This window comes from Lontra canadensis, unplaced genomic scaffold (genome assembly GCF_010015895.1).
Source record: "Lontra canadensis isolate GAN:19392208 unplaced genomic scaffold, GSC_riverotter_1.0 scaffold64, whole genome shotgun sequence".
Lineage (NCBI taxonomy): Eukaryota > Metazoa > Chordata > Mammalia > Carnivora > Mustelidae > Lontra > Lontra canadensis.
The window spans coordinates 6,828,582-6,855,342 of NW_022631058.1; the positions used below are offsets into that span (position 1 = coordinate 6,828,582).

Here is a 26,761-nt window from a genome sequence, read left to right on the forward strand (position 1 = left end):
ATTTTGCTGTAATGTAAATATCTTTTTATATTAGCTTTTATACTTTTTATTTGCTGGCACATAAATATATAATTAATTTCTCAAAATTATTATAAAATAACATTAATTTGAATAATATTTGTAGCTACATTGAGTTTTTTATGTAGTGAAACATATCTTCTGGGAATAATTGAATGATGTGAGTCTTTTCCATTACATTTATTTCCTTTTCTTGTCTTACAGCACTAGCTAAGGATTCTAGTTTCGTGTTAAATAGAGTAGTGAACTAGGGAATATTGTGTCCTCCTTCATTTCACAGGGAACAGTTCTACTATTACTAAATATTTTTCTTTTATCAAGTTAACATAGTATGCATCAATTCCTGGGTGACTAAGTTAATTTATCAATAACGGGTTTTCAATTTCTCTAGTGCTCTTTTATATCATGTTTTGGAAAGTTGATGCAGCTTTTCAACTTAGTTTGCTAATATGGAAAATATCATTGTAGCATTTCTAATTTAAAATCAACTTTGGGGTACCGGGTGGCTCATTAGGTTAAGCATCCAACTCGGTTTTGGCTCAGGTCATGATTTCAGGGTTGTGAGATCGAGCCCCATGGCAGGCTCCATGCTCAGTGCAGAGTCTGCTCTAGATTCTTTCTCCCTCTCCCTCCCTCTCTGCTCTTCCCCTGATCTCTCTCTCTCACACACACTGCATGTACTCTCTCTCTCTCAAATAATTAAATAAATAAAATATTTTAAAATAAATAAAATCTTTCAAAAAATCAACATTGCATTTTGTTTTTCTGGCATAAACCCATATTAATTATAAATTCTTTTTTTAAATCGTGTTATGTTAGTTATCATACAGTACATCATTAGTTTTTGACGTAATGTTCCATGATTCATTTTTTTGCATTTAGCACCCAGTGCTCCATGTAATCCATGCCCTCCTTAATACCCATCACCAGGCTTCCCCATACCCCCATGCCACTCCCTTCTAAAACTCTCCATTTATTTCCCAGAGTCCATAGTCTTCTTTTTTTTTTTTTTAAGATGAGTCTATGGTCTTTAATGGTTCTTCTCCCACTCTGATTTCTCCCCTTTCATTTTTCCCTTCTCCTAATGTCTTCCATGCTATTCCTTATGTTTCACAAATAAGCGAAACTATATGATAATTGACTTTCTCTGTTTGACTTACTCGACTTTTGAACTCTTGTATCAAACTGGTACCAAGCTTATTGATGTGTGTTTGGTTATATTCTCTCCTTTTTTACTCTCTGAATGGGTTTGTGTTAGATTAAAATCACGTGTTTGAATATTGCATATAACTACCTTATAAATATTTGACTCTGGAATTTTTATATTTAAATGATTGTAAACCATTTATTCAGTTTATTTGATAATTATAATGTCATTAAATTATTTTACTTATCTTTCAGTCAGTATTTTTTTAAAGATTTTATTTATTTATTTGACAGACAGATATCACAAGTAGGCAGAGAGGTAGGCAGAGAGAGACAGGGGGAAGCAGGCTCCCTGCTGAGCAGGGAGCCCAGGGCAGGGTTTCATCCCAGGACCCTGGAAACATGACCTGAGCTGAAGGCAGAGGCTTTAACACTGTCCTGCATTTCTCCACCTCTCAGTGCCTCAATCATCCAATGTAAAATGAGGACAATTATCTTTCTCCTACTTCCCTGATGAGACTATTTAGAAAATAAAATAAAAGATTGAGACAGAGTCCTCCACTAAACAGTATGCTCTCTGGTAACAACTTCTGAAATGTCTAGGACTTTCAGGGGACCTGAGTAGTTTTACCTTTTTCTCCAGTCTAGAGACTTGTGTACCCCAAGTGCAAAATAATTCCTAGGATAGGGGAAGACATCAAAGCAAAAGACCTGTAACATTCAGAATTAATTGCCTCTGGTGATGAAGTTGTGTCTTATATAAAAAACTGAAAGCCAGTCTTGGCACATTTAGACATGTAACTAATGTCTCGTTATATTGTGGGAGTCATTTCAAGGAGATAGCAACTCAGTCTTCTCCATCATACAAGAAATGTCCTTCACACCTCCAGAATCCCTTTTTTAATTTGTTTAAAATATGGTTCTCCAATTCTTAAATGCTCTTCTCATTCAGGGATAAGGACTACGGTCTTTGCATCAGAAGGCATGCACTGAATCCTCTGAGGGTCGGTAATAAAGAGTGTTGTGTCACTGAAACACTCACAAGTGGAGTCCTGCATTGCCATAAAGCATATTTGACCCTCCTACAACCACCCTGTTGTGAGGAGCCCAAGCCACACAGAGATGTGATGGGTAAGTGCTCCTGTCCACTTCCTCAGCTGACCACAGCCCCCACATCTTCCCTGGCCTGGCTCACAAGCATGTGAGCATAAAAGCCTTTGCATCTTTTTGGTGCCTAGTTATTGAGTGACCCCCAGCCTTTGAGTCTGACCAGCTGAGGTCCCAAGTCTTGTAGAAGACAGAAAACTATTCCCTTCTACCCTAACCCACATAAAAATAATAAAATGGTTGCTTTTAGCTATGGTATAGGATAACTGTTACCTAGCAAAAGTAACTGCTATAGAAATTTTGTTCCAGAGGTGAAATTGTGACAGACTGAACCGATACCCTAATAGGATGGAACTGTGGGCTGTGTATGTGTGTATGGCGATGGACGGTATTGCATGTAAAAGGAATGAAAATAATTTGTGATCAGAGGATTCAATGTAGTGTTTTCAAAACATAGACCAAAAGCTCTTTTTTTTTTTTTTTAAGATTTTATTTATTTATTTATTTGACAGAGAGAGAGAGAGAGAGAGAGAGAACACAAGCAGGGGGAGTGGCAGGCAGAGGGAGAAGGAGAAAACTGGTTCCTGGAGGAGCAGGAGCTTGTTGCAGGGCTCCATCCCAGGATCCTGGGATCATGACCTGAGCCAAAGGCAGTCGCTTAACCAGCTGAGCCACCCAGGCGCCCCAAGCTCTTTAATGCTCTTCCCATGGAGAGTTAGAGTTCATGTCCCTTCCCATTAGTCAAGGCAGGCTATGACTAATAAAATACACTATTAAGTTCTGGGTAATTTGTTATACAGCCCTTTGACCTGGAATTTTCTTTAGCCTTTAAAAATCTACATATCAATTGAGGAATAGTTTATATAGCATAAAATGCACATATTTTCAGAGCACAGTTTGATGAGTTTTAAAAATTCTATACATCTGTATAACCACCCCAAGGAACAAAGTGGTTCTTTCTAATTTTTATTTTTCTCTTAACCCCTTTCCATCCAGGCAGTCACTGCTCTGAGTTCTATTAGCATAAGCTTGTTTATTTGCCAGAGATACTCTTGAACTCCAAATCCACATTTGATAGAAACACTTGCAGCTAAGTGCAGCATGTGACTAGTCACTGCCAAAGAAATTAGTACACATGTGTGTCTTCTCTACCTCTCTTCTAGTTGGATAGCTGAAATGCCAAGTACTCCAGGGCACAAGATGGCATGAGGTGAGGACTGTGAATCCCCATACAGGTGTGGACCCCTGAATTTCACATTGGGCCATTGCCTGAGTTTGAAAGGAACTTTTATTATTTCCATTTACCATATTTTATCCATTATGGCATACACATTTTTCTCAACCAATGCACCATACATAACAGGATCTTAGAATTTAGCATCTTCTTATTTAAAGAAACATAAGCATCAATAACCCTGCTTCATATACTACTGAGAAAACAAAAATCATCTTGTTGAGCATGGAGTCTGAACAAGGAGAGCCACTTAGCTGGATGAAGGAAGGCTTATTGATTTGTATAAACTGTAGAAAAGACCTGGCCCATTGGACTCACAATGCTCAAAGTCCATTGACTAAGAAAATCTCTCACTGTCAGGGATCTACATCACCTTCTGCCTCTGTGGTTATCTTTTATAGGCTCTTTTGGTTGTCTAGTCCCAATTTGGGTTGATACATTCTTTATTTAGACATCTCAATATACTCAATTGAGTTTTACTCAGGACTTGGCTTGATGATACTCATATGTGTTTATATCTATTATTCTAATCAGTTGATCAAAAAGTTTTAACTTTAAAAAAGTGATCTTACTTTCTTCTACATGGTTTCAAGAAGTTGTCACCATTGCCTTTCAAAACATAATCATTGGGAAAAATTATTAAGAACACCAAACTTGAGTGCATGGGTGGCTCAGTCATTCAACATCTGCCTTTGGCTCATGTCATGATCCCAGGGTCCTGGGATCGAGCCCTGCATCAGGGTCCCTGCTCAGTGGGAAGCCTGCTTCTCCCTCTCCCACTCTCCCTGCTTGTATTTCCTCTTGCTTACTCTGTCTCTGTCAAGTAAATAAACAAAATCTTTAAAAATAAATAAATAAAAATAAAAACACAACCTTTTTTTTTCTTTAATGTAATTGATAGCTAATCAATTATATACATCAGAATATAATTGATGGCTAATACTAATAACCACAGAAGATCTTAAGGTCTTTAGCACCTACTGTTAAATCATTATTGGGTCATCATTTCTTTTTATTTTACTGTGGCTCAATCTGAGTCTTACTACTAATGTTTTTGCATTAGCTTGTGACATATATCCACATTTAGCAGATAAGTAAGACATGGTAAATTTTCTGTATTATTCTAATTTTCAGTTTAATATGTTAATGTAAAGAATTCAAAACCCTACACTAAATTACTCCTTATGTCAATTCCCCCCAAAAGTTAGAAGCTTGATTTTTAACTTTAAAAGGAAAGGTCAATAAGAAAAATTGAAAACATTTAGTCTCTATGCCAATATATAAGACTTTAGTAATAATTACTTCATTTGAATTTCTTTACCCATGTAAGTTTAAAACATTGTTTGAGAACTTTGTATTTTTCCTTTCTCCCAAAGACATGTTTTTGTTAATGTAAAGTAACGGGATTTAAGAATAAGGTTTGGATTTAATTTACAAGGAGATAATCCTTAATGGCAAAAGGAATCTCTAAATTTTTAGGGCCAGTAAGAAATACATCGTGATTTTTAAAAATTTGATATCATGAATTATTAATATCATCGACAGCATGCTATCCAAAAACGATGTGTGTTCCCTTTTCCATTGCACAGAGTTCCCACTGCACATCTTTAACTGGGTGATCCAATAGCCCCACAAAAACAACACGTCTGAACCTTAATCTGGAAATATTAGAGTTCAAAATAAAATAATATTATAGTTGTAAAATCGCTAGGGTTAATTGCTTGAATTATTATGATGATTAAAAAAAATAATACATGCAAAATGCCAAAAATAATTATGATAATTCTTCCCCCTTTTTCCCTCACCAAAAATTTATTTCAACAATGCTAAATCTACAAAACAGATACAAGAAGTGCACAATGAACCCCATATAGTTATTGTTTAGATTCATTAATTGTTAATATTTTGCCATATTTGTGCTATCACACATATATACACAGCCACCTTTTTTTCTGAAACATTTAAAGAGTGAGTACATACAGACACCATGACATTTCATTCCTAAACATTTAATATCACCCAAGAAAAGCATATAAACACATTCTAATACAAACACAACACAATTTGCCATATTCAGAAAACACAATATGAATATGGAACTATTATCTAATAGTTATATTATCTGATAACCAAATCTACCAATTTTCCTAATAATTTGCATGGCAAGTTTTAAAAAGCAACCCAAGATGCAATCAAAGATCACCTCTTGCATTAAGTTTTCATGACTTCCTAGCTGCTTTTATCTAGGAATACTCCATCTACTTGGTGTTCATGAAAGTATCATAAATGGTTTTAGTTATTTAAATAAATGTAATATCCAGTTATATGATTATATTCTCCTGGTTAAACTCAAGCTCCCCTCTCTTTGGCAATGGCTGGAAAGAATATACATAAGTGATGTATGTTATTCAGAACCTGAATCACAGGATACTAGTTTTTTGTTTGTTTGTTTTTTTCTTCTAGGTAAGGTGTTTATTTCTTCTGCCAGGTGCATGAAGTTGTCTTGCTATCCTGGGCTAAGGCTCTGGTATTTTCTGGTCTCTCTAATGACCTAACAGCATGGGGGAGCTATGCCGCTCTCTTGAGTTCGGCTCTTTGGGAGTTCTGCCCACAGCAGGTGTACCGCACTAGGCTTCCACCTCGGTTGGTCCTGCAGTCCACCCTGCCCTTCTAGCTGCTGGAGGCAGTTGAAAATGACTGTTAAGCTTTTGAGCCCCCGAGCTAAGGCAATAGGGGTAAATCTAGAAGGAAGGTGGGTGTGATTCAGGCTCCATCTGTGGGGTCCTCGGGAATCTGATCCCTACTCCCAGGCTTGGTCATGGAGTTTTTTTCAGTCCTGATGACCTTTTCCAGCAAGCAAATGTCCTGCGGCTAGACACTAAAGAATTTCACACTTTGGAGTTTTTATCCTCTCTTGATATCAAACCAGTAATTCATCATTGTTTTATTAACTATTTCATGCTACTAAGATGTCCTTTTTTTTCACCTTTTGAAATTATCTTTGGAGGGAAATTTGATTCAAATCACTTAGGCTACCATTATTAAAAGAAGAAATGTAACTTTTCAGTCCTTTATTTTCAACTTTATATATATATTTTTTTCAGTTTGTCATTTATCAGCTACAAATTGCTGATCTTTATTTTTTCCTTTAGTGCCTTCTGTTATTCTCAGTTCTCTTCTATTTGAATTTTATAGTATCAATCCCTAATGTATAAGGACATATAATTAAGCATTTTAGCCTCTAGAATGAATGATAAATGATATCTATATACTCTCTCCAAATGTAACATTATAACATAATATAATTAATTTCCTCTGTTTGCCAGTTACCAAAGTTGATTGCCATACTCCATTTTAGTTTGAGAAACCAATTCAGTGGGTCACAACCAATAAAAAAGAAACAGAATTAAAAGTTTAGCATGTAGAACACGCTGAAAATTCCTTAAAATTTAATCATTTATATACATATACACATACACGCACTCATATCTGCTATATAAACACTGAATATATGAAAAATATACAATGTGTGTATGTACATGTATAGCATGAGTCACAGTTTTTTAAAAGTTGGCTGAGTGAAATAAGTCAAGGAGAGAGAGTCAGTTATCATATGGTTTCACTTACTTGTGGAGCATAAAGAATAATACAGAGGACTTTGGGAGATGGGGAGGAGAAGTGAGTTGGGGAAAATCGGAGGGGGAGGCAAACCATGAGAGACTGTGGACTCTGAGAAACAAACTGAGGGTTTTGGAGGGGAGGGGGGTGGGGGTTGGGTGAGCCTGGTGGTGGGTATTAAGGAGGGCACGTATTGCAAGGAACACTGGGTGAGGTGCATAAGCAATGAATGTTGGAACACACACACATACACACACATCAAATTAAATTAAAAAAAAATAGGAAATGCCTAGAAAAAAAAAGTTGAAAAGTCAATGGTTCAGTCTTCTGCTTCTGTACTTTATTAACTTTTTATGTCTCTTGATTTTGAAGAAAATAAAAAAATATGCTAAATTATTCCCTTTACATTTCTTTCATGTATATAATTGTGCCTTGCTTATTAAATTTTCCTTTTTCTTGGGGCACTTGCTTGGCTCAGTCAGTTAAAGGTCCAACTCTTGGTTTCAGCTCAGGTCATGATCTAATGGGTCATGGAATCAAGCCTCACATTCGGCTCTATGCTCAGTAGGGAGTCTGCTAGAAGATTCCAGAGTTCTACACGCTTTTAACATCAGTTTTCTGGAGTCATGTATTTCCCTACCATTTTGTTTCTATTCTCATGAGATAGTTTTTATCAAAAGGAATGAACAGTCCATGTTTGTTCATGTCTTACCATCCTGACCAACATCACACATTTTAAAATCAATATAAGCTCCTGGAAAGAGCATACAGAATTGTCCTTTCAGCTTTTTCAGTGCTTAATGAATTTTCATTAAAATTTTCAACTCAGTGAAGTTTGGCTTTCTTCTTATTAACACTAAATTGTTCTTGTTAATTTCATCACTGACCTCCATGTTTCTAAACCTAACATGTTTCACCTTTTTAGACCTCAACTGATAGCTCATATGAGTTTGTGCGTCTGTCAACCACATAATTGTCAAATTTCACTCCTGGCTCAATTTCTGGAACCCCATTTACTTTTGGGCCATATTTGACATCCCTTAAACCTCTGCATCTCTCCCCTCTAATGTCTATTCTTTCTTAGCCTTTTATGTTGTTACTGGAACTATGCATGGCTTATGCATAAGAGGTAGGTAATGGATATTAAATCTATCTTTAACTTAGAGAAGAGATTCTACTAAATACCATACCATGTCTATTTACTTACTTCATCTTCTTACTGGAATATCACTTATACATTCCTAATTCAACATGTCCAAAGCTAAAGTCGTCATGGATTTTCTAAACATGATGCCATTCCTCAGTATTATTTCTTGGAAAATGTAAGTTCATCAATTCAATGTCCTAAGACTTAAAATTCAGAGTCCTCCTAGTTTCTCATTGTATTTTATACTCTTCCCTAATTCTTCCAACCCATCATAACTCTTCTACGATTCTGTCTTCTTAACACCTCTGAAGTCTGTATCTCTTTTTCCATTCTTAAAATCTATTTCCTACATCAGTTGTGAATTAACTGCAATAGTCTTTCTTCTGGACTAATTTTATGGGAGTTCAGCTCTCTCTAATATATCTTCAAATCTGACAATATAATCCTGATGACTATACTTAAAACATGGCTAATAGCTCCATGGTATAAATTAAAATTACTTGCCATATATACAGGTCACTTAAAAACCTGGCTTCTGTGGCTTCTGGGTGACTCAGTCGTTGAGCATCTGCCTTCAGTTTGGGTCATGATCCCAGGTTCCTGGGATCGAGCCCCGCATTGGGCTGCCTGCTCAGCTGGAAGCCTGAGCCTCCTTCTCCCACTCTCCCTACTTTTGTCCCTTCTCTCACTGTCTCTCCTTCTGCCAAATAAATAAATAAATCATAAAAAAAAAAAAACAAAACAAACAAACAAAAAAAAACTGGCTTCTATCTGCACAGTACACCCCACCCAATCACCTCTTTTCTTTATACTCCAGTATTACCAACATTTGTATGCCCCATGTTCTGCCATGGAACTATAGAACCACCATGTTTCTCACAGAGCATTCCCCAGCACTCTTTGGGATATCTTCACTTTGCTTTCCTTTGCCTTCTTTCCCTTGTTCAGATTTCACCTCAAATAGTATATTCCATGTTCCATCTTCCCTGAATCCCAGAGAACCAGAGATACTGCTGCAGTGGTACTTTTCTGCATTTTCTATCTGTAATAAGGTATATTAGGATAATCTCCCTGTCTGTTTATTTATAAATGCATAAGCTCTTTTAGGAGAAGTTTAATAATAGAAACTACTGCATGTGGTTTTGAGATTAAATTCCTGAAAAACAGATTTGAAATTCAATTCCTGGAAAACAGTAAGCACAACATAAGTTTTAGCTATAAATACTGCTATCTAGCCATAGTGATTAATTCGCAGATCTTGCTATTCTTGAAAAGTGACACAGCTTAAAAAAAAATACTACAGATCCTCAACAAACACACATTGAATGTATGAACGTATATGGAAATATGTTGCATTCGTGCATCATGACCTCAAGGTTATGAAATTGTAGTGGCAGTGAAAGAAGTATGTTCCTAATTCTTTGTCAAAAAATCAGTAGCTTTCACAGATATTGTTAGATCAGATATTATAGTAAGATATGCCAGAGATTACAGGTGTCTAAACTCCAGGAAAAATGGACTTTGGATCTGAAATAAGATCAATGTATAATATTGGCTCTGTATACCAACTAATCCCAAAGGCAGGGGTTAACGCTTCTTGTTAAGCCTATGCTGCAGGTGGGCTATATTGTAGTATTCAAAGCCTCACTTATTTCAAAGCCTATGGGTATATAGGAGGCAGTCTCAGGAGGTGGTCTAACCTCTTGAGTAAGTCTTGAATATTATATATATATATATATATATATATATATATGAATTTTTGCTAAGATTATTTTCTGCATTTCACTCTGTGAAGTTGTAACTTTGAAATTGTTATTACCATGACATGTGGATCAGAATGGGTGACTTTACAATGAAGTTGTAAAGTCAATGACGTACAGCTCCATTGTACACAAGTACACAGGTCACTGCTGTGTACTTTCTGAAATTACTAGAGGGGAAATCCACCAAAACCAGTGTCATCACCTCTCACGCATAGCTGGGAATATGATGAGTATTTACAGATGCACCACACACACTTACACACAAGCTCATCAATGATATAGATGAAACACATATAGAACTTCTGTCCTTCAAAGTTAAACCTGTTGAAAAACTTCCAGTGAACATTCTAAACCTACAACCCTGAGCGGCCATGAAAAACTGGTGAGTGGGAAACTTTAGTTGTGAATCTGATAAAGTCATCCTTTGAGTCCATGTCAGGTGTATTTGTCTGTTTTTTGTTTTTGCTTTGTTTTGTTTTGTTTTTCGTATTTACAGTGGCTTTATGTCATTCCTAAATACTTGCAATTCTTAGACCAGACAGTTGCTGGAAAGGCCTATAAGAACTGAACAGATTTCTTTCACAATGCCAGGAAATTGGGGCACCTGGGTGGCTCAGTTGGTTAAGCGACTGCCTTTGGCTCAGCTCATAATCCTAGAGTCCCGGAATCGAGTCCCTTGTGGGGCTCCCTGCTCAGAGGAGAGTCCTCTTCTCCCTCTGACCCTCCCCCGACTCATGCTCTCTCTCTGTCCCTCTCTCATTCTCTCTCTCAAATAAATATATATTTTTTTAATGCCAGAAAATTTTCTGGTTCAGAGATTTAATCAAACAACTATACACCGCTATTTCACTCAGTTGCATCCCCCCTAAAAAATACTATCCTAAGCAGGCTCCACACCCAGCACAGAGCCCAACAGGAACCTGATCTTACATCCCTGAAATCACAACCTGAGCGAAATGAAGATTCAGATGTTTAACCGACTGAGGGACCAGGCACCCTGAATGTGATCCTTCTTTATAGATAAAACCCAACATCAAACATCCAGTCTGCTATCTACTAATTACTAAGATTGGGATAACTGCCTTATTTTAAAGGACCATTAAAACATTTGTTTTTATATTAAAAGCAAACTGAAACACCAAAATTTGTTCCAGCACTACTCATATGTAATTTCCATCTTTCTATGGCTTATTTTACTAATCATTTTTAGGAATGCTATGTATATTACAAGTCTTTCCTTTATACCATCTTACATAAATTTTATAAGACCCTGCTTGTTAGGTAAATCAGGTGTAGTTACCCCTATAGGCCTCGAGAAAGGGCAGAGTTTTTGATAAACAACAAAATAGGTGAAACTTGTCAGAAATCCAGTAAAGGCAAGAAGGTACTTTTACTAAAATTCTATGCTTTTATCTACAATTAAGTGAATCCATATCTGCTCCTGATTTTTAGAATAATAGATTTGGAGATATTTAAAATTTTTTCATTTTATTCTTTTCATTGTTTGTGTATCTCAGATTCATGGTGATTTTGGGAAGCCATTTTTATCTCCATTATTTTGTTTGCCCGCTTTTTTTCTTTTTTAATTTGTCTTATTCACAAACTGGTTTTATTTATTAACTTATTTATTAAGTCTCTTATTTTCAGAAGTTCATGATTGTTAGGAGACTTTTTGTTTGTTTATTTGTTTTTTGACTGTCTTGGCAATGTATCTACAGCATAACTATTTCTGGGGATCAGAAAGGTAGGAGAAATAAGAACTAAGGATTCCCAAAACAATATGCTTCAAATTCATTTTGTTCTAATTTATTTATTTATTTATTTATTCATTTTTCTGAACACCAACTTGGAAATGTAACAGATATTGTTGTTCTGGAATTAATACTATTCACTTCTCTGTTCAATTTCCTAAAATAAGTTCTCAGCAAATTTTTATTAAAGTGGTAAAAAATACACTCGTAGCTTAGATTTTTCTTAGAATTACCTCCCAGGAATATGGAAAATGGCAAACCAGAAACAAGGCTCCAGAATTTGTAGATATTTATAATGCATTAGCATCCAGTTTTTATTGTTATTATCTGGTGTTTATTCCCATAGTTCTGATATAACAAAGATGTATGATATTTAGTAGTACACTAACATACCAAACATTGATTACTGAAAAGTATATATAGCCTTGATATATAGCTAAAGTCAGCAAAATTTTAACGGCTTACAAGGGTTTGAATATGATGCCTGCAGAGCATGAAATATAGTTTATCCATTTTCTCTAAAGTCCCTAGACTCAATAAAGAGATGGTTTAAAAAATCAATAATCACCTTGGAAAACAACAAGAGGAATCCTTGAGGATAAGAAAACTTTAGAAAATCCTAAGAGACAGAAGGCAAGCAGGGCCAGAACCAAATAAGGAAAGCTCAGTTCAAATGTACATAAGAAAATATTGCTGCCAAATAGTACAGGAAAAAGAGACTTATCACTCCTGACAGATGGATACCAGTTACAAAGTAAATGATGTGTAATTTTTAGGGTGATTAATTGAGGCTTCATAGAAAGTAAATATACACCCTTGGAACATCTCTCAACGTGCACTGATATGGTTTTGTGCCACTGGGTGATGGTGGTTGAGTGTAGCTCCCAGTGTGAACAGTGGATCCTGGTAAGCAGGGCAGTGTACTTAATGAGTTATGAGTGCAAATAAGAAAAGGAAGTATTCATACCCAAAAGATGAGCAGGTGAAATAACTTGCCAACTGTCACATTCTTCCTACCAATCTCTTACGAAGACAAAGTACCAAATGATGAACAGCCCTACATGTATACCTATACCTCACAAACAACCTCTAGGCAACTGCCAAACATTTAAGGAAAACTGACACCATGAAAAGTAAAAACACTCAATAAATGTAAGGCTACCATAAGGAAAGGTGAGGAAACATAGTAAAAACTGAAAAGATAGCACACCTTAACATTTCGTCAATTTCATAGTCTCAGAAAAATGTGAAAGAACATTGGGTTCATACAAAAGAATCAACTAGTGATCAAAAATTTGAATTATGAAAAATGAAAAACAGAAAAAGAACCCAGAAGGATACGTTAGAAAATCTTTACAAACAGGGAGACACAAAATACAGTATCACAGGATAAGTAAAATAAAATTATGGAAGAGAATGAAGGATTGATCTAGAAATTCTAAAAGTATCTGCCATGTTCCAGGAGAAAATAAAGAAAAGGGTAAGGAGAGAACATTTCCAACAAAATAAAGGAAGAGATTTTCTTGAACTGATGAAAGACATGAATTATCCAAAAGAGATTCTCTAGTGCCAAAAATAATGAAACAAACACACACAGACACACCTATTAAACCTATTGTAATAAAATGTAAAACTACCCAAGAGAGATAGAAAATCATAAAATTTCCAGACAGAGAATGACAGGGGAAAAAATCTCTACAAATGAATGAGACTCAGTTCTTAGGTGCTATAGACCATTTCATCTTAAAATCCACAAATTGAAGTTCTAATCCCAATGTGATGATATTTGGAGGTTAGGTTTTTGGCAAGTAATTACATTTAGAGAAGTCATCAGGGTGGGGCTTCCATGATGATATTAGTGTCCCTAGAAGATGTAATGTAACTGCTTGACAATTAGGTTTTTATTATTATTATTATGTAAGTCCCTGACATTAATCTTTTAAGCGGGGGCATCCATTTCAAAGACATAGTCCGCTCTCCAATAAACACATTGCCAGTTACACGATTTGATATAGAGCCAGGCTCACCATACCCATGAAACTGTCCATTTAGAAAGCCTGCCTGACCTAAATAACTGACCTTTTGAGTGACTCTGCTTTCTCCTTCCTGTACTCTAATTCCTACTCTTATGTTTTATTTTCACCAATGGAGTGAACCAGCAAAACCTAAGCACCCCGCTCTTGACCCAATAAAAGTAGAACTCCAGGTCCATGGTCTCTGTCTCTCTCCCCACAACCTTGAAGTATGGCTTCAGGTGTGCCATGTATCCTCCAGGATTTCTGAGTTATAAACCTTATCTTTTCAAAGTTCCCTGGTGGTTGTTGCTTAGCTGTGCCTTGAAATCATAATAAGAATCACAAGATCTGGTCCAGCTACAACATTCCCAGCTCCAGCTGGGAAAATATCAGTGGGGGCTCAACACAAGTAGAACATGGGGCTGGCCAAATTTAGAGCATAGCTCCTGGTTGAGTTTGCCAACAGATTTAAATTTTTGAACAAGAATAGCTTTAAATCTATCGGCATTAACTACAGACTTGATGATAGGAAGATGTTTCAGACATAGGAGGATTCTGAAATGTAACCTGCACAGATTCTTAAAAATGTGATTGGAAGTAGAGTGGTTATAGTTGCACATTGAATTCAATGAATGTCACTGAATCACAGAGTTAAAATGGCACGGTTTATGTTACAAAATTTTTTACCACAATAAGAAAAATGTTATTAGACAATTCTAACAAGACAAAATATGAACCCAGAAGGAACAAGAGAAATGAAGGAAGCAATGGTGAACAGTCAGTAGGATAATTAAATACACTGGTCTCAAAATATCTAGAGTGATATAGCAACAATTAAAGACTGAAGGAGATTTAATTACCATAATGAAAAACCATATCTAATAAAGATATAACAAACTTCCTATGTCCTGAAACATAGTAAACACACTATTTTTTAAGCAGATGAAAGCTACTGGGCACCTGGGTAGCTCAGTTGGCTAAGTGTTTGCTTTTGGATCAGGTCATGACCCCAGGATCTTGGGATCCAGCCCCACATCGTGCTCCGTGATCAGTAGAGAGTCTACTTCTTCCTCTGTCCCTCCGTGTACTTGTGCTTTCTTTCTCTCACTCTCTCAAATAAATAAACAGATAAAGTATTAAAAAAAAAAGAAAGATACAAAAATAATCAAGTATTAAACCACTTCATAGTTGATTTTATACTGGCCATGTTCAATGGCTATTATGCAGTATACCTAAAATTCAATAATCATAAGTAGCTAAATATGTGTGTATGTGTTATACCAAGTTCTAGATAATTTTCAGTTTAAAGAAGAAATTCATTGAAAATTACAACAGTAAAAAAAAAAAAAAAGAAAAAAGAAAATGTCTTATGCAGGCAAATACAATTTGTTGGAAATTTATGGCCCCTTGCTATAAATTGACAAAATAGTCTCAAAATAGAAAACCTGAATAGACAAAAACTATAGGATGCATTAAAACAGTAATAAAAATTCTACCTCTTAAAAGTAAGCAGACACAGATGTTTCAAGAATAAATGATATCAAGCTCTCAAGGAACAAATAATTCCTACCTTATAAAAACTATTTAGAACACAGAAAAGGGGTGGGAAGCTCTCCAAGTCATTTTGCAAGGCATGCATAAAGACAACTTTACTAGTGTCTGGGGACTTCAGCAGAGACCATGAAGCTGGAGAGCAGTAGTTGCCAGACTATCACTACAGAACATGCTGAGATACTGTGAAACTCATGGAAGTTTTAGCTCATAACCCAACTTGAAACCTTCAAACTGCAGGCAAGTAGATTGATCAGATGTGTTCCCTAGTAAGAATTACTCTGGAGAGAACTGATGGTATACTGTGGAGCCCCAGCCCTTCCCTAGCAGAAAGAGCTTCCAGTGAACTTTGAGAAGCTTGAGGTAAGCAGACTGCACATTGCAGAACTCAGAACATTGGAACCTGCTTCTGGAAATTAGTGGGAGAAGGACTTTTGTGTTTCTCTGTGTGTTGAATGGACCCAAGAGCTAGTGCCAAGCCTTACCCAGGCTGAAACTAATCACTGTCTAGCAAGCCATCAAGAGAACTGAGGAACCTGTAAGTGGAAGAGGCTGGGTAGGAAGAGCTGATGGAAAATAGAAGCTTCCAAGTCCTAAGAAGCCACCCAGAGGAAGACAGATGACACCTGTGTGGCTTATCAAATACTGTGCATCTCCAAGAGACAACAAAAGCACAACACAAGAGACAAAAGCAGAACTCAGCCATCACACAGATGGTCCCCAAACCAGATAATGATGAGGAAAAGTGTCATTTCAGACTTTGTTCTTTTCCTCATATCCTTGCTACGTCCTAGTTCTGACTCTGAAAAGGCCCAAAAGAGAGGCCAACTGGAGGAAGTGGAGATAGAGAAAAGAGAGGAACAGGAGAAACTGGCCACCTTCCCCTTCTCCCCTGTCTTGGCAACCAATAATGGAGGATAGCTTTGATTGAGGCTGGACTAGGCAAACAATCTGCTCCTAAATAATAATAGCTTGGAAAGTTAGGGGCTCTGCGCAACCATCACCTCTGACCATTTTTTAATTCTGCTCCCACTGAGTTAGCTCCTTCAATACACTAGTATTACAGTGTTACACTAGTAACACTGTAAAGCGTGGTAGCAATACAAAATTAGGATAACACAATAAAAAGAAACAGTAAGAATATCTCTTAAATAAAATAATAAGCAAATAGTAAAAGAGTAACTCATAGTAGCAAAGTAGGATGTATCCCCAGTAATAAAAAGATGTTACAATAACAAAATGCATATATATATATGTATACATATATATGCATTCTACATACATACATTCTACCTATATACATATAAGAATATAATTCTTTGTATTAATAAATCAAAGGGCAAAATATTATCCTAGTATAAGCCCAATAAGTCTTACCTAAAGTTAAATAGTCATAATAAAACTAAATCCAAAAAAATATCATAGAAACTATGAAGTAAGGGGGCATCCTTAATAGAAAACATCAGGCACATTGTTATTATCTAAAATTATTTATCAATGTAAGAAATAAGACAGTCAAATTTTCCACAGTAACTACTCAGAACAGTACTGGTATTCCCAGCCAAATGAATCAGAGAAGAGACTGATGTGGTTTTAAAGACTAAAAGAAGGTACACAACTGGTATGTTTATTTCAGGTGGTATAATTGTCTCCCTAGGAAATCCGGGCAAATGAACAACAAATCAGCAAAGGGGCTAGTTAACAATTAGATCATAGAAATCAAAAACTATTTCTTAAATAAACCTACCAATCACAAAAAAGAACAAAAAAAAAAAAAGGCTTTTACCAGGTAACAAGACTATAAAGTACCAAGGAGTTAGTACAAACACAATAAAAAAGGACACAACTTTTTATAGTGTAACTGAAGGAAATTTTTTGAAAAACTGAATTAGTGGGATAGGACTGTGATCATGAAGGAGAAGATAATAACAGCAATTACAATGCTCTCATTAATCAATTCTCAAATATTATTCATAAAACTTGACAAAGTAATTCAAAAATGCTTATAATGTTGTCACTGTTTTTACTTGCCAAATGATTATGAGATTATAAGAGAATCAAAGGAAGAGAGAGACATCATCTTATCACATCCCTGACTATTTGTTATATAAATTCAGTCACTGTGGTATTGTACAGAAATGGACGAGGAGATTAATTGACCAGAACAAGTAATTCAGAAATAGACTTATATGTATAGGAATTTGTACAGTGGATAAAGGGGGTTTCAAATTGGTGAAGAAACAGTGGATTTATATATATATATATATATATATATATATATATATATATACATACATATCTGTCTGTCCAGGAAAGCTTGATATTCACATGAAAACAATAAAATTATATTCTTACCCCCTTTACTCAAATTCCAGATAGAAAAAAATAAACAGGAATAGCAAAACTGTAAATATATTTTTAAATATGATAAAATATGTTTATGACTTTCAGGGAAAAGGTCTTTGTATATAAAACAAACATCATAAATTAAAGGAATCATAAATTCACCATTTTAAAAATTTTAAACTTCCATAAGACAAAAGACAAATTAGCTAGAGTAAAGGTAAACAGTGTACTAAAAAAACACATTAATAATAAAATGACTCTCAGCCTTATTCTCTGGCATACAAAAAGACATCCCCCAAATCAAGAAAATACAAGCAAGTCAACAGAAAGATGAATAGATGAATGATTTTTATGAACAGGCAATTTACTGAAAAGGATGTAAATATGGTTGAGAACCTAAGAAAAACAGACTGAAGTATCTAGATAAATGCAGATCAAAACCAGAAAATACCACATTTCAAGTTGGAAAGTTTAGGCAGGCCTGCATGCCGCCCCTCTGCCCAATTTATTCAGCAATCGAGGTGAGTAGGGGAGATTTGGCAGAATCTTTTTTTTTTTTAATATTTCATTTATTTATTTGACAGACAGACCACAAGCAGGCAGAGAGGAAGGTAGAGAGAGAGGGAGAAGCAGGCTCCCCACTGAGCAGAGAGCCCGATGCAGGGCTCGATCCCAGGACCCTGAGATCATGACCTGAGCTAAAGGCAAAGGCTTAACCCATTGAGCCACCCCAGAGCCCCTGACAGAATCTTTTAAGATAAATCATAATGCTAAAAATGCTCCTGGACTAAAAGCAGCCATTCATTTTTGAATAGTTACTTTCTAATGTGTACACAAGACACAAAACATATATAAGAAACTAAACTGCCTCATAGTTTATAATAGTGAAAGTTGAAAAACAAACAAACAAACAAACAACCTCTAAATACCCAGGATTGTGAAATCGTTTAATTTAACTGTAGTATATTCAGAGGACCATATACTGTATGGCACTTTAAAAGAATAAGATAGACCAACTTCTATTAGTTCTATAGTAAGGAAAATATTTAATGTCCATAACAAAAAATACTTAAATAAAAAGTTACCCAATGATACTCTTTTATAAAGGTACATACATATATATGAAAATGCATACAAGAAAATATCTGAAGGGAGATACACCTAACAGATGATAGGTGATGATAAGTTTCCTTTAGAAAGGGAGGATTATGATGGTATGGGCATAGTATCTATTATATTTTATTTATACTAGTCTCTTATATTTTCATTTGGCATAAATATCAACCTGTCACATGATAGCCATAGTGAATCAAAAGAGAAAAATTATTTGATCACTTTGAGTGATTCCACGTATTTTTTTTCGTATTCCATCCCTCTAACCTATCATTAAGACCTCTTCCACATACATGTGTATTGCATTTGTAGATCACCTGATAGCCCCATGCAGGAGGAAAATATATTTATGCTTTTGCATTCTTGTTGATGTGCACATGCGAGGATATATTTTAAATTTTTCAGAGAAGTGGTCATGTGTATAAGTTTTGTGTACTCGGCCATAAATGAGTCAGTTAACACATTACGTTTTTTCCCTTCAGTGATGCTGATATACTCTGTCATCTGTTTATCGATCTATTATTTATAACATTTCCAACTATTTACAATTTTACCGAAAAAATAAAACTTGTCTGCGACTGAAGAAAAGAAAGTTTAAGCTTAGTGCGAACATAAACCATCATGGCCCCTCTAATGTTCAAGGCATTCCATTCCTCTTGTCCTTCCCACCTGCTCCTTGTGTTTTAGCCCAGAAATAGCAGTCTGTTTGCCGTAGTTGGGAGCTGGCTGCAGCAGGCCAATCGTGGAGACCATGTACTTCTGCCCTCCAGGAAACGGAGTGCCACTAGCACTTAAATCAGAGAGATAATCCATGGCAGGTAAGTGCTACATGGGCAGAGTTGACATTTTGCTCTTTAAAGCCTAACTTTGAGCAACATCCAGACTGTAGAGAGTTCAGCACCTGCTGTTTCCAAGGATCCATCATTTTAATGCCTAGTAGTTTGGGGCTGGTGATGATTCTAGGACTTAGGATGGGAATGAAATATGCCACAAAAATAAATGTGAAGTCTGATATGTCGTTTGCAAATATCTTCTCCCATTCTGTCAGTTGTCTTTTGGTTTTGTTAACTGTTTCCTTTGCTGTGCAAAAGCTTTTGATCTTGATAAAATCCCAATAGTTCATTTTTGCCCTTGCTTCCCTTGCCTTTGGCGATGTTCCTAGGAAGATGTTGCTATGGCTGAGGTCGAAGAGGTTGCTGCCTGTGTTCTCCTCAAGGATTTTGATGGATTCCTTTCTCACATTGAGGTCCTTCATCCATTTTGAGTCTATTTTTGTGTGTGGTGTAAGGAAATGATCCAATTTCATTTTTCTGCATGTGGCTGTCCAATTCTCCCAATACCATTTATTGAAGAGGCTGTCTTTTTCCCATTGGACATTCTTTCCTGCTTTGTCGAAGATTAGTTGACCATAGAGTTGAGGGTCTATTTCTGGGCTCTCTATTCTGTTCCATTGATCTATGTGTCTGTTTTTGTCACAGCATGCCAGTACCATGCTGTCTTGATGATGACAGCTTTGTAGTAGAGCTTGAAGTCTGGAATTGTGATGGGCTAGTGTCCAGAATCTATAAAGAACTTAGCAAACTCAACACCCAAAGAACAAATAATCCAATCAAGAAATGGGCAGAAGACATGAACAGACATTTCTGCAAAGAAGACATCCAGATGGCCAACAGACACATGAAAAAGTGCTCCATATCACTCGGCATCAGGGAAATACAAATCAAAACCACAATGAGATACCACCTCACACCAGTCAGAATGGCTAAAATTAACAAGTCCGGAAATGACAGATGCTGGCGAGGATGCAGAGAAGGGGGAACCCTCCTACACTGTTGGTGGGAATGCAAGCTGGTGCAACCACTCTGGAAAACAGCATGGAGATTCCTCAAAATGTTGAAAATAGAACTACCCTATGACCCAGCAATTGCACTGCTGTGTATTTACCCTAAAGATACAAACGTAGTGATCCGAAGGGGCACATGCACCCGAATGTTTATAGCAGCAATGTCTACAATAGCCAAACTATGGAAAGAACCTAGATGTCCATCAACAGACGAATGGATAAAGAAGATGTGGTATATATACACAATGGAATACTATGCAGCCATCAAAAGAAATGAAATCTTGCCATTTGCGACAACGTGGATGGAACTAGAGGGTATCATGCTTAGCGAAATAAGTCAATCAGAGAAAAACAACTATCATATGATCTCCCTGATATGAGGGAGAGGAGATGCAACACGGGGGTTAAGGGGGTAGGAGAAGAGTAAATGAAGCAAGAAGGGATTGGGAGGGAGATAAACCATAAGTGACTCTTAATCTCACAAAACAAACAGGATTGCTGGGGGGAGGGGGGTTGGGAGGGGGGGTGGGGTTATTATGGACATTGGGGGGGTATGTGCTATGGTGAGTGCGGTGAAGTGTGTAAACCTGGCGATTCACAGACTTGTACCCCTGGGAAAAAAATATATTATATGTTTATAAAAAATAAAATAAAAAAAAAATGTGAAGTAAAATGTGAACCTATCCACCCCCCACCACCCGCCCAGTGCACAGGATTTCAGTAATTATCTTGTAAACTGGATTTAAAACTACAATCATGAGAGTAATATATTAATGCTGATCTAATGTGCAGGTGTGTACATTGAAGATACATTTTACCCATCCAGTGAAAGATGAGATCTAAGAGATAACTCTGTGAAATGGTATGGTACATGAAGAACTCCAAGTTCGGTTTCTGGGGGGAATGATGAGAAGGGATAGATGAAAGTGTAGGCAGAGCCAGATGAAGGGAAGTCTTGTCTGCCAGGTTTCAAGTCTTGAGTTCTGTATTGAGATGATCAGTCTTTTGGGAGGAAGACTGCTAGGTACATAAAGACTTTCCCAGTGATACCCCACAGAAATAGTCCTACAGGAATCCATTTTGGGATCCTCAAATTCTAGGTCCTTAATTTCCATGTAGTCTGTTTCTAAAGCTGCCTAAGAGATTTAGACCATGATCCTATTAATCCTTCCCTCATTTCAGCAAAGAAAGGTATAACCCTAACCTTAGTTGTGGAACAAAGAGATTAAATATGTTGGTTTTGGAGAAACTCCTTTAATGATTCACGGATATGACTTAAACATATTGGTCTTCCTATTTTTCCTTGCACATTCTGAATTCAAAAGGTCTATGCATTAGGGGTAACTGAACCTTATTCTCTTAAACCTAACTAAGTTTTTGTCTAAGATGACCAAATTTCTAAAGATACATTAAATAAAATCCAAGGATTAAAAAAGTACACGATTCTTTAAGATTGGATGTGTAATATTCAATAGGTGTTTAAAACCCATTTCATCAAAGTATGAACTATTTATTCCAATTTCAGTAAATCCCTATTTCATCTTACAAAACATTTAGTATCTTTAACTACCATTAACCAAAAAAAAAAAAATTCTAAAATTATGATGAAATATTTGTTTTTGGAAACAACTCTTTGAGTTAGAATGAAACCAAAATATTTTGAAGACTTCTGTTTTGGTCTTCAGTGAAAAATCATTAAGGCAGGAAAAGGGTACTGAGGTGACCTGGTAATTGCAGTTAACCTTGCAGAGTTGTGAGGTGACAGAGGAAGATCTATTCTGATATACCAAGTTTTTTAAAGTACTGCAAAATCTAAGAGTAAACCAGTTTGCCGCATCTGCTCTTCCTTCAGGAGCACACCCTTCATTAGTTGATTAAGTGGAATATTTCTGAAGTTTCTTCTCTCCCTCTGCTCTTCCCTTCCCCTACCATGGTTCATGTTCTCATTCTCTCTCAAATAAATAAATAAATTTTTTAAGGTTTAAAAAAAAAAAAAAAAAAGGAAGGCTGCTGGGTGGTTCAGTTGGTTAAGCAGCTTCCTTTGGCTTATGTCATGATCTCAGGGTCCTGGGACCGAGCCCCACCTCGGGATCCCTGCTCAGTGGGAAGCCTGCTTCTCTCTCCACCTCTGCCACATTCATGCTTTCTTTCTCTCTCCCAAAGAAATAAACAAAATCTTAAAAAAAAAAAAAAAAAAAAGAATATTTCTTGGGTTTCTGTGGTGAGGCAGGCAGTGTGAACATGGCAGATCTATGACTTTTACAAGAAGATCGTGTAAATCAAATTCAGTGTTCTTAATTATTCTTTTTAAATTGGAGTATGTCAATTTTGGAAGGCTTGTGGAAAATGAACTTTTTATCCAATGCTTTTATAAAAAAGGATATTCATTTTCTGGAAAGTGAGCACATTATTTTCAGGGTGCAAACAAGCAAACAAAATTCCTGATCAAAAATAGGGTAAGAAAGAGAACCTTCCTTCCTTTCACTCTCTTGTCTGCCTTCCTTCTTTTTTTCCTCCTCCCTCTCCTTTCCTTCTAATTGCTGTCATTGTCTTCTCCTTCCTCTTCTTCTTTCTCTCTGTTTTTCTCTCCTACAGTTGTGTCTAAAAACAACTATGGATACTGGTTATCTTTTTGTAATTTCACATTCTGAGAATTTTTCCCGTCATTCGGTCTTCAGCTAGACCTCAGGACCTGACCTTTATTGCTTACCCACATCTGCCCACTGACCTTTGTCTCACATTTTCCCTTAAGCTCTTCTTTCCAGCTTATCTCTTCAGGCAAAGAACTGCCTAGAGAAAGCTCAGGTGGCTCAGAGCACCCAGACCAGTTTGAGCTCAACCCCGGACAGAGGCCTGTGCAGATGGGCCATGGACTGACCTCTGGAATGACTGACAATTACCTTTATCTCATTATAATATTAAAATATCTGCCCAAGGAGGAGCACAAACCTCTTACTAGCATGCAATGTATGTAAAGACATATGTTTCCTTGAGGCCCATGCGTGACTCTAGGCCCTCCTCTACATAGGATGACAAACCTTCCCTATCTAAATATTCATCCTAACCCTAAATAAAAGGAACCCATTTCCCTTTGCTTGGGGAGTCAAAGCTTTGAAAGTTATTCCTCATGATCTCCTTGTTTGCTGCAAATTCCACTGTGGAGCAATTTACCTTTTACAGTTTCTACTTATGACTCACCAAAGAGCAGACTCATCTAGGTTTGGTTACAATCCCTCCCCTGCTGCACTGGGTGTTATACACTGATAAATTATTGCTACATCTGAAGCTAATGATGTACTGTATGTTGGCTAATTGAATTTAAATTTAAAAAATTCCCCTACTGCCCACTTGCAGTATACGTAGGGTATGTCGAGGAACTTAATGGCGATATTGCTAAAATCAGGTCTCTAGCTGCAAGTGTTGGGGCAGACAAACAGAGAAGGCACAACAGTCTTTCAGTAGCAGCTTCTCCCTAGACACTGAGGTGCTCGTGGAGGTCCGCTCTACAACCTGCAGTGAGTGAGCTTTTTAAAGAATTTTCAAAAGACAAAATACCTGTAAGGTTTTATTAGAACAACAACAACAACAAAAATGCCAGTTTTGAACCACAGCTTTCTGAGCAAACAATAAAAAAAAAAAAATGTTGTTTTAAAGTTAAAATTGGGAAGTGCTTCTGTGACCAATATCTTCTGGCATGAAAATGGAATGGACATTTTTTTTAATTGGAAACAATTGCAAAATTGTCTGAAGGCAATTGAAAGAAAAATGGAAATACCAGCAACTCCTGTTTTGAAGAAGTAAACGGATACATGATGAAGGCGTGACTGCTTTAGAAAATCAATGTTGAGTCAAAAGTTTGGGGTCTATGTTTTCTGTTTCAGTTTGAGTCGCTATGAATGTTTCTACTTCCTCAAAGTATTTTTATCATTTAACAGATTCCTTCCTTTCTCATTCCCTCTTTCTCTTGGGAAATGTATAATTATATATGAATCACTGGTCATCTCCTGCTGCTACATTTTATATTTATAAACCTAAATTTTTGCTCAAAATTCAAAATTTTGTTGAAAATTTTGTTCAGCATGAACAATCAAATATATGAGATCAAAACTGACATTTTTGCCTTGATAAAAATCATCATTTTAAAACAAGTCAAAGACGGATGACCTGGAGTTGCCGGCTGACTTACCTGCTATTTCTTTGGTATCATGGTGTATACATAAAATACAACTTTCTAGACATAATTTTAAATATATTTTAAATAAATTATTTATTTATTGTCAATCAAAAGCAAGGTTCTTATTTAAGGTAAAAATCAAAAAAGCATAGAGCTTAGACAAATCCACAAAAAAGCTCTCCTAGCATGCTTAAATATTTGATTAATAAATGTACCCATGTTGCATTTTGGGTGTCAAAGAGAAAAATGAATCTATATGGCAGTACTTGTTCACCAAATGTAGACTCTATTAAAATCATGCTTTTGGGTGTTTAGGAATAGATCCTGAAATATCATAAATAACATGTGGGCAAGTTGTGTTTCCTTGTTTTGTACTTCAGGGAAAAAAAAAAAAATCAGCCATGAAAATACTCTTACTCCAGCAGCCTAGTATCATCAAATAGTTAACTCCAATGTTAATGCAAAATGTCAGCGTAAATTGTCAAGGTTGTAAGGTAGTATATTAATGCTCATAAAAAGCTTGTATTATGTAGCATACAATACTGCACTGTCAATTCAAAGGCTTATTCTAAAGGAAGATAATTCTGAATTATATTTTTGTCTCTGTGCTGTGACAGCCTAAACTGAATATGTTCTTTGCTTTTCATTCTAAAAATGAAACTTATGTCCGTTCATCCGAGGGGGAAGAATGGAAATGGAAAGCATCACAGGGAATTTAGGACTATATTATAGTCTAAATTAAATATCCATTTTGCCTCTAATGTGAGCCATGGTTTCCTAGCTGCACAGATGTGGAATTCAGCTAAAGCAGAAGCTAATTTCCCTTCTCTGTTCCTGGAATGCCAAAGGCAGAACATTCAGCGCCACATCAGCGATACTCCCATAAAGCTAATAGATTTAGCAGAATTGAAAAGTAATGTGACCCCTGGAATTGAAAAACTTGCTGGCAAAGTAGAAATATCATAACCCTGGGATTTCCTAGTGTTGGTTCTACAGCCAGCTCTTAGGAGTTTGGAGTTGCAAAGGACCACCTGGTGAGACACAGGCTTTTCAGAGTAAGAATCCAAAACTCATAAACTTTATCACTTGGTTGGGTTCACAGAATGGTCTCCGGGATGACAGATGACTGGGGAAGGGAAGCCAGTTAGGAGTGGTGACCGTTGAAAATTCCAGGGTAAATGGGGAAGAAAGGTTGTATCTGATAATTTTTGTGTATGTTTATAGGATTTCTTTCTTGCTCTGTCCCTCTCTTTTTCTCTTAGAAAATGTGTAATTAAATACAATGCTACTGTTGATCTCCTGTTCATTTTTATGTTCGTAAGTATAATTTTTGTTTAAAATTTAAACATTTGTTGAATTACAAAGTCGCCATGAATAACCTAATACATGAGCTCAAAACTGACATTTTTGCTTTGAAAAGATCATTACCTTTAACCGAGTAGACCATTTCAGGAAGGTCACAAGTAGAGTCAGAGAATATGGGACAGAACAACATGACTCTACCAGTCATGGTAGAGGGAAGAGTCAATTCACCACATTTGGTAACTATAGGTTGTTAAGAACAAGTATGGAAAGATGCCTGATTTTCAGCTTTCCAAATTAGGAAATGAATTTAGTAATTCTTATATAATGAATTAGTTATGAATGTGCATATCTACATATTATTTGTACTACAATACTCCTATTTGACCATGAAGACTAATGGATTCTAGTTATGTGTCTGGGTGTGTCAGCAGATGTCAGAAGAGACAGAAGGAGATTATTAACTGTAGCAAAATAGTTACAAACCCATTAGAGAAGATAGATTATAACACAGCAAACCAAAATTACAATCCAAGTCAGAATTTTAGTTAATAAACTTCTGGTAGCCCAAAGGAAAATCTCCTCTTAGACTTCACCTTCCTTCTTTTTTTTTTTTTTTTTAAGATTTTATTT

General features: G+C 36.2%; 1 pseudogene; it reads left to right on the forward strand.

Moving 5' to 3' along the window:
• Positions 1 to 19,620: 19,620 nt before the first annotated feature.
• The window catches only part of LOC116879902, a 52,263-nt pseudogene continuing 45,122 nt past the window's right edge, over positions 19,621 to 26,761 (forward strand).